Source organism: Triticum dicoccoides, chromosome 3A (genome assembly GCF_002162155.2).
Source record: "Triticum dicoccoides isolate Atlit2015 ecotype Zavitan chromosome 3A, WEW_v2.0, whole genome shotgun sequence".
In the NCBI taxonomy this organism is placed as follows: Eukaryota; Viridiplantae; Streptophyta; class Magnoliopsida; order Poales; family Poaceae; genus Triticum; species Triticum dicoccoides.
In genome coordinates, this window is record NC_041384.1 from 112,256,579 (window position 1) to 112,265,898 (window position 9,320).

The 9,320-nt window shown below is 39.4% G+C and overlaps 1 long non-coding RNA gene across 2 annotated transcripts; it reads right to left on the bottom strand.

Annotated features, from left to right (window-relative positions):
- Positions 1-4,168: 4,168 nt before the first annotated feature.
- LOC119271348 lies at positions 4,169-6,344 on the bottom strand. 2 transcript variants are annotated; one of them, XR_005134496.1, is made up of 5 exons: positions 6,241-6,344; positions 5,958-6,127; positions 5,792-5,850; positions 5,530-5,621; positions 4,169-4,437 (listed from the first exon to the last, which is right to left on the bottom strand). It is a non-coding gene; the product is annotated as an uncharacterized LOC119271348 (long non-coding RNA). The 2 variants fall into 2 exon arrangements; XR_005134495.1 differs by having other exon boundaries at positions 5,792-5,865.
- Between the last annotated feature and the right edge of the window lie 2,976 nt (positions 6,345-9,320).

Consider the following 9,320-nt stretch of genomic DNA (forward strand, 5'->3'; position numbering starts at 1 on the left):
ACGCCGCTTGCCGCCGCCCCGCGCCGCCCGGAGCCGCCGCCCCGCCGCCTCGCGCCATCCGTCGCCCTGCCGGAGCCCCGCCGGAGAGCCGCCGCCGCCGCCGAGGTAGCCGCCGGCCAGTTTTTGAGAAAAAACCGATTCGGTTTTTTTTAAAACCCTAGTTTTCGTTTTTTTAATAAATAGATTGGTTTTTTCTGGTTTATTTATTTAGCAAGCGCCCGCTCGTCCATTCATTTTAACGAACGCGTTTTTCGTTTAGTTTCTGTTAACGAACGTTCATTCGTTAACTGTTCGTCGTTTTTCTTTTTCTCGGATTAAATCCGCGGTTTTCTGATCGCGATCTCTGATCCGATGTTTGTTCTAGTTTAACTTTTCGCTCGTTTATCGGAATCAGGCGATTCAAGCGCCTGGAGTTTCGTCTCGAAACCCTCTTTCCGTTTAACCAACTCAAACAAGCTTTTGCCACTGTAAAAATTGCCCTAGATCCAGAATAGTAAATGAAGCTTGTTTCTTTTGCCGTTTGTCTTCGTTGCTTCGTTTGTTTTGATTCTTTTTGCCAACCGGAGTTCTTAAGTTGAACTTTCTGGTTAGATCTTTTGTTCGTGTTTTACCTGTGCATTACTTGAGTACTTATTGTATGATTGTTTGTTTGCGATAGAGTACCCGGAGTGCGCCGCTTGCTACTTCGAATCGCTAGGTTTCCCGGATCATCAGCAAGGCAAGTAACACTTTGATCATACCTCCTACTACCCAGTTTTATTGCATTAGTTCCAATCCTCACACATTGCATGATTAGGATCTAATTAAATTGTGGGTTTGGGAAGTAGTTGAGGCAGAACCTAGTACCTATTTATTATCAAACCTTTGGGAGTTACTCTTACGTTTACTTATTATGCCATGCTATACTAGTAGACGTGGATTGGGTGAGTGTATCCATGACAGATGTGAGATTGTTAATTAATGGTTTATTTAAGGTGGCAACCTAAACACACATCTGGGTGGATTGAGGCACCTGAGTATTCCAGCGATTGCCTGTTTTTTTTGGACCACCACCCAGGCTCAAAGGGATCATGAGATTATTCATACTAGAAACTTCTGTGTGCAGTTACAAGCTACTATGGGCTCTAGCATAGTTGACTAAGTCGTGCGAACTCTTACAGTGGTAGACTAGCAGATGTAGGGGATGTAGGTTGGTACGGTCTACCCGTTCGTAAGGTGCTAGCGCTTCTGAAAGACTATGTCTCGGTCATCCGTTTCTCAAACACCATGCAGTGCGAGAAAACCAACGGAGGAGATCGAGTCTTGTGGGAAAAAGTGCGCAAACCTCTGCAGAGTGTACAAACTAATCATGATTAGCCGTGTCCCCAGTTATGGACATCTTGAGTATCTAGTACCTGGATTATCATGTGAATCTCATCATGTTACTCTAAAGTTAATTGTTGGGTTTTTAATGATGATGCTTAAATGGGATTGAGAATGCTGTCAACCATTCTCAATGTTTAACAACTACCATGATAGTTAAATAAAATTTATTCCTTTGTAGTAAGGAAAATTGGCTTTACGCAAAACTGTAACCATAAAGCTTTCCACCATCCATATATGCATATAGAATAGCTTATTTCATTCCATTACTCTCTATGTGTTACATTGCCAACATATTCCATGTGTTGACCCATTTCGGGCTGCAACGTTAATATTGCAGACTTTTCAAATGACGATTAAGGTGCCTTTAGGTCGTGGTTCTATACTCAGTGATGCCGTTGGAGTTGATGGACTCACTTATCTTCCAAGCCTTCCGCTGTTATCGTTATTAGATGGCCTTAAGCCATATTTATTGTATAAGTTCTCTTTTGAGAAACTCAATGTAATAAGTGTATGATTGCTACTCTGTTATAAATCCTTCAAGTACTGTGTGGTGCCAGCATTACTGATTCAGGGATGACACCGGAGCACAGAGATTGGACCGTTTGAGGTCTGGTCGCTACAAGAGGATATGCAAGAGGCAAAGAAATCTATGAAAGAAAAGGGTATTAAAGCTGAAGATGTTAAGAATTTATGTCCTATTGAATAAATACATGGTCTTAATTTACCGCCTGTCGAAGAAACATATGATCTTGATCCATTACCTATTGAAGAACCTCCAGACCTCGATAACCCGACACAGGTAGTAAAGGTAAATTCTCTCTATAGATATGATAAAGCTGAAATCCCTCCTACTAAGATTGATAGCCAATGCTTGGATGAGTTTGATAATTTATATTTAAGCAAGAATAATTCAATGTTTATTTTGGTAGACAATTAAAACAAGATGCTGATATGATTAAATACTTGGGTGATTATATGGCTAACATTAGAGGTGAACTTAAACTTCTTAGCAAACATGCTTCTATGGTTACCACTCAAGTAGAACAAGTACTTAAAGCTCAAAAGGAATTGCTCAATGAGATGAATAGTAAGAAAAATGATCATGCTGTTAAAGTGGCTACTAGAACTGGTAGAATGACTCAGGAACCTTTGTATCCTGAAGGCCACCCTAAGAGAATTGAGCAAGATTCTCAGAGAAATAAAATTGATGCACCTAGTTCTTCTAAAAAGAAGAAAAAGAAAAATGACAGAACTGTGCAAACTTCTAGTGAACCTATTGCTGAACCACCTGATAATCCAAATGATATATCTATGTCTGATGCTGAAACACAATGTGGTAATGAACATGAACCTAATGAAAATGTTAATGATGATGTTCATATTAATGCTCAATCTAGTAATGATAATGATGTAAAAATTGAACCTGCTGTTGATCTTGATAACCCACAATCAAAGAATCAACGTTATGATAAGAAAGACTTTGTTGCTAGGAAACATGGTAAAGAAAGAGAACCTTGGGTTCAGAAAGCCATGCCTTTTCCTCCCAAACCATCCAAGAAAAAGGATGATGAGGATTTTGAGCGCTTTGCTGAAATGATTAGAACTATATTTTTGCGTATGCGATTGACTGATATACTCAAAACAAATCCTTATGCTAAGTACATGAAAGATATTATTACAAATAAAAGAAAGATACCAGAAGCTGAAATTTCCACCATGCTTGCTAATTATACTTTTAAGGGTGGAATACCAAAGAAACTTGGAGATCCAGGAGTACCTACTATACCATGCTCCATTAAAAGAAACTATGTTAAAACTGCTTTATGTGATCTTGGAGCCGGTGTTAGTGTTATGCCTCTCTCTTTATATTGTAGACTTGATTTGAATAAGTTGACACCTACTGAAATATCTTTGCAAATGGCTGATAAATCAACTACTATACATGTCGGTATTTGTGAGGATGTGCATGTTGTAGTTGCAAACGTTACTATTCTAACGGACTTTGTTATTCTTGATATTCCCGAGGACGATAGTATGTCTATTATTCTTGGAAGACCTTTTCTTAATACTGCAGGTACTGTTATTGATTGCAACAAAGGCAATGTCACTTTTCATGTTAATGGTAATGAGCATACGGTACACTTTCCGAGGAAACAGCCTCAAGTTCATAGTATCAATTATATCGGAAAAATTCCATCGATTATATTTGGAGGTTTTGAATTTCCTCTTCCTACTGTCAAGAAGAAATATGATATACTTATTATTGGGGATGTGCATATCCCTGTTGCGGTAACCTAGTGTTATTCGAAATTTCTCCGGTTTCATGTTAATCAGAATGGGTTTGTTAACAAGACTTTATCAACCTTGTTAGTGGATTCCTTTTGACGAGCATGAGATGGATGAAACTAGAAGCACAACCTTCTGTACTCTCTCTATACTTTTTGTTATTTAGTTGAAACTAGTAAGGTTGCACGTGCAATGCACGTCTCGATTAATATAAAAATAATACAATGACCAAACCATTTGGTGAGATCACAATTTTATTCTCTGAGAAGCACCACTCCTAATCACGCACGCATAAGTAAACCATGACAAACATGCATTCAAGATCATTAATATATAATACTGTTTGAAGATTAATAAAGCCACCAATCACCATACACGGTCCATTATCCATGGAAAGCTATTAAAAAGTAAAAACAAACAATTTCTCACAGAACAGACTATGAGTAGGAATATGTGACATAAATGAATAAACAAGTTATGAAAGCAATACAGACACAAATTAAGGGTGCATAATTGTGGAAAAAAATGAAACATAATGTATAAGCCAGCGATATCCAACCATATTATGAAACATATAGAAGTTCAAACTTAAGTGGGAGGTATCTATCATCTATTCCATGCTGATAATACATAAAAAATACATTAGAAAGAGAATACAAAAACCAAGCAAGATATTTTATCTATTTCCCCAACCCAATAAATCCACTTGTGCAACACTCTCCCATCTCCATTGAGATGCCTTCACCAAGATTATGTTCTCTGCTTCGTCTTTATCCTAAGTCATTACTGAAAAGGTATTTAAGTTATTCAGTGATCATCACACTATCAGAGATAAATAGTACTTTCATGGAGAAACAGCTAAAAGAAAAGTCACTTCGCTAGTAGTCTCGGAGTACTGTATACATTGTTTGTACTGCGAGCATAAAAAAATTAGAACAACATAACAAAAAATCTAATGTTACATCATGAGTAAACCTGGACACTTCATGAGCACACATACACAAGTACTACATACAAAATTTGAAGTCTAGGTACATAGCCTTTAGTATATCTCAACCAGAACAAGAAAAAAATGATCTATGAGAATGTCCTACCAACAGGATCAGCATAGTTAGGTCTATATCCATTACTTCTTTCCGAAACTTGCTTCAACATGTATGAACATCATATCATCAGTCTATATCCATTTCAGTATTCTCATAACTGAGAATAGTTGTGATATTGTAACTTCTCTTATTTGCTCATCTACCCGTAACCATCAGTATATGTTTCTTGCAAACCCCTAAGAAAGGAACAAAAGTGAAGTGATACAGGCATGCCAATACCAGTAAAGAGCATGTGATATATGAATCACCGTTTTACAATAGCTATGAAGGAAACCAACAATGGTCGGCATCGAGTAGTCACCCAGGTGCTTGCTGGAAAGCATCATCGATGGTAGCTACACTGAGTTCTATCTTTAGAACTACCTTGTTTGAGGCATTACTCTTTTCTAATGGCCTTGGCACCAAACAACAACCAACAAAGAGGTGACATGTAAACAATAGGAAGAAAATGAACGCAATAGTAAGAAGTTTTGGCAAGATAGAAGTCTCGATATATGTTATTTGGACAGATAGACATATGTAATAGTTTTCGATTTTCTCTTTTGGCTCTCTTAAAGAGCTTGTGCATTCATATACCGCTAAGCCTAATTGAATTAATATGCGAAGCAAGCACAAAACGATCCTATTTTAACATTGTTTTAACCATCAAATCGGAACATGAACGATTGTTTTAATCATCCCTATTTTATATTCTTCTACTGTTCAAATGCAGACCATCTTGCTTCATCGAGAAAAAATTGAACAAGCAACAAAGTTTTGCTTCATGATTTACCTGAAACAGAAGGCATCTGACGCTTAAGGAAGGATCTACTTCAGGTAGCCAAGGCTCATGTTCTCCATCTCTCCCCAAATTACAGCACAATCCTTTAACAAGCAACAGAAGGCATGAGAAGAACAATCCTTGATTTTTTTTAACTAAATCCTTGGAAAGTTGAAATCGGAAGTAAAGAACATAAGAATAGAGAAAAACAGAAAAAAGAGAACATTCAAGAATCAGTAGTAAAATAAAATAGGTCATTGAGATTTGAGAACACCTCAACTTTACACCATTGAGAAGAGTACAGAGATCTTCTTGTCCAGGAAGCCCGTCCTCCTGCACCATCACATGCTTGCCAGATAAAACAAATTAATCCAGCAAGTTTTTCTTGAACGAGAAAATGTATGCCACTTAAACTTGTGCAGAGGTAAATCGCTGCCCACCAAAATTGAAACGAATTAAGTAAGGGGCCTGAAGTGCCCAGACGCTAAGGAGAACATCAGCCAACACCAAACTTCTGGCTTCATGGTAAAGGACTCCCAGTTCAACAGCATCACAATCCCTTCCCTTAAGTGCATGGATCATAGTCTGACAGTCTGACTCAAAAAACATACTATACAACAAAGCAACAACAGGAGGCCATCAGCGACAAGCTGGCAAGCACTCAGCATCAAGCACCCACACACACGCAGCAAGCAGGGTGTGATGACTGGGGAGGGCAGTTACCTTGCCGGGGATGGGATTCTTGGCGGCGGAGGAGAAGGTGGCTCGCGGTGGCGATGAAGGTGACCGACGCGGATCACAAGAGTAGAGGGCTCCGCGCCGCCTCGCGCGCGGCCTCGTTCACCGGCGGCCTCCCTGCGTGCACCCACGTCGTGCCTAGGGAGGAGACATGTGCGGCCGGAGAGGCGAGGAGGAGCGGGCGCCGCCGCGCCGCGGGATCGCATGCGACCTCATCGCCAGTGGCCGCCCAACGCACGTCCACTTTGCTTGGAGGAGATTTGTGTGGCCAGAGAGGTTAGCGCTAAATTTGGGGTGAGATTGGAAAGTTAGCGCTAATTTAGGGGTGAGATTATCTGGGTGCCGAGAACTTTTCGTTCCCTTCTGCGTATGATGGGTGGTAGAGTTTTCGTCCGCCAACTAAAATTGATAGATGCACTTTTGATTGAGGGTTAGTTGTTATTCTGACGGCTGGATCTAAATGAGTAGCCCTAATCGTCTGGCTCTAATAGTTATGGATTATTGTGTGTATGTTTGACGGGGTGCGGTTAGAAAATAATATGTTTACTTGTTTAATAGTAGTAGAGATAAAGTAAAAATAAATAATTTCTGTCTGTTATCTGATTATCCGTGTAATATAAAAATACCTTGAAAATAAAAGTTCTCCAAATGCCCTGAAAATTATATGTGATTTTTTATAGAATATTTGAAGATTTATGGAACAAAGAACACACCAGGGGGCCAACCACCTTGCCACGAGGGTGGAGGGCGCGCCCCCTGCCTCGTGGGCTCATGGTGGCCCTCCTCCACTTATTCTTCCAGCCACACACTTCATATTCCTCCCCCAAACACGAAAAACCAACTCAAACCCGAGTCCAACCTCGTTTTGCTGCCATTTTCGATCTCCTTGCTCAAAGCACCTCTCACAAAACTGTTTGGGGAGATTGTTCCTTGGTATGTGACTCCTCCATTGGTCCAATTAGTTTTTGTTCTAGTGCTTTATTCATTGCAAATTTGTGTTGCTTAGGTGACCCTGTTCTTGAGCTTGCATGTCAAATTTATATGGTCAAAAGTAGTTTCGATGCATGATATAGGCCCTAGGCACTTGTAGGAGTAGTTGCTATTAATATTATTGAGTTTGGTTTACTTTTATTTTGAAGTTACTAAAAATTTCAGAATTTTTCAGAAAATGATAAGGAGATTATTGAGGGGCTCATCGAGCCAAAGCTTGAAGGAAAAGGCACCGAAGCCTAAGTATAATTTGCCGCGCACCGCGGAGGTTCGGGCGTGTGAATGGTCTTCTGAGGATTTCTTGAGAGCAGCCGGGATTTATGAAGATTTTCATGAGTTGGTTCATAATGCAGGCCTCACTGCTTTCCTCCACGACCAATGCGATCAGTATCTCTTACTCACAAATACCTTTGTGCAAAACTTTTATTTCCATTCTAGAAACTCGCCACCTATGGTGGAGTTTCATTTATATGATGAGCATAAGGAGATGTCACTTTATGATTTTTGTCGGATTTGTTTAGTCCCTTTTGGGGGCAAGACAGAAGAACCACATCATGATGATGTGGAGGGATTTATTAATACTATCACTGTAGGGGAAACTAGGAAGGTTTCCGATGCACGAATCATTAGCATACATTTTTCTGTCTTACGTTACTTTGCATTATTTGCTAGTCATTGCTTAATTGGTCGCGGAAACTCTGGAAACCTTAGTATCACTGATATTATTATTTTGCTCCAAGGTTTATACAGTGATAACACTTTTAGTATGGGCGGCATTATTGCTAGACGGTTAAGTATGAACCGTACTAAGGGTCCCATCTTTGGAGGCGTCTATGACACACGCCTAGCTGCACATTTTAACATACCTATTAGGCATGTTGAGAAGGAGGAAAAAGTGTTGCCTCGTGTTTATTTAGATTATAAAAGTATGGTGGCACATGATTTTATTGTTAAGAATAGGGCAGGAGAGCTTAAATATCAATTGTTCTTTAATAAATATCATCCTAAGACTATTACCTTGCCTGCTCCTGCTTTGTTTGATTTGACTGTAGGCAAGTACCTTGTTTCATTGACGGCTATCCATGCCTACCGGAACCCTGCACCGGCCGAGGAGTCAGAACCAGAACCACAATTTGATCCTTCACGACAGTCTAACTATCAGTGGGATCCGGATATGATTGCCAACCAGTGGCAATCGGAGCCTTCTTCTTCCTCATTACAGTACGACCCCAACAACTATTATTATGGATATCAGCCAGGCCAGCCGTGGCCATAGACCAACTTAGGCCAAAAGCCTAAGCTTGGGGGAGTACGTATTTCTCACCGACATTACATTTATGTTCACACACACTCATTGCCAGATGTCGGTGCTCATACTTTTTCATTGTATTATACATGCTAGTTTATTTTCTTTTATGCTTTCCTTTTGTGTGTTTGATGAACCTTAAGAAAAAACAAAAAAAATTAGTTGTAACTTTTAATTAATTTACTTTCCATGCTTGTAGTAGTAATTAAAAAGAAAACCCAAAAATATTTCTTGTTCTTCTTTTGCTTGTTGGGAGCTTTCCCGTGTAAATAGTTTTATTTCTTTCTTTTCTTTGGGGGTCAGTAGGAGAAGACCTTGATTAAATTGTTGAAGTGACTCTTATATGCATTATTGTTTATCTGACAAAAGAGCCCATATTGCCTTGTCTTCTCCTGTTTATTGAATGCTCGCAGATTTCAGCTTAGTCCAATGCACGTGCACTCTTATTATTATTCACATCGTTCGTTCGTGCAAGTGAAAGGCAATTATGATGATATATGATGGACTGACTGAGATGAGAAAAGCTGGTATGAACTCGACCTCTTTTGTTTTTATAAATATGATGAGTTCATCGTTCTTGATTCAGCTTGTTATGAATAAATATGTTTGCAATGATAGTTAGAGATCATAGTTGCTTGTGCCATGCTTGATTAGCTATGAGTTATAATGATTTACCTTGCGTGCCAACATGCTATTAAAATGGTTATGATGTGGTATGATAGGGTGGTATCCTCCTCTGAATGATTTAAGTGACTTGACTTGGCACATG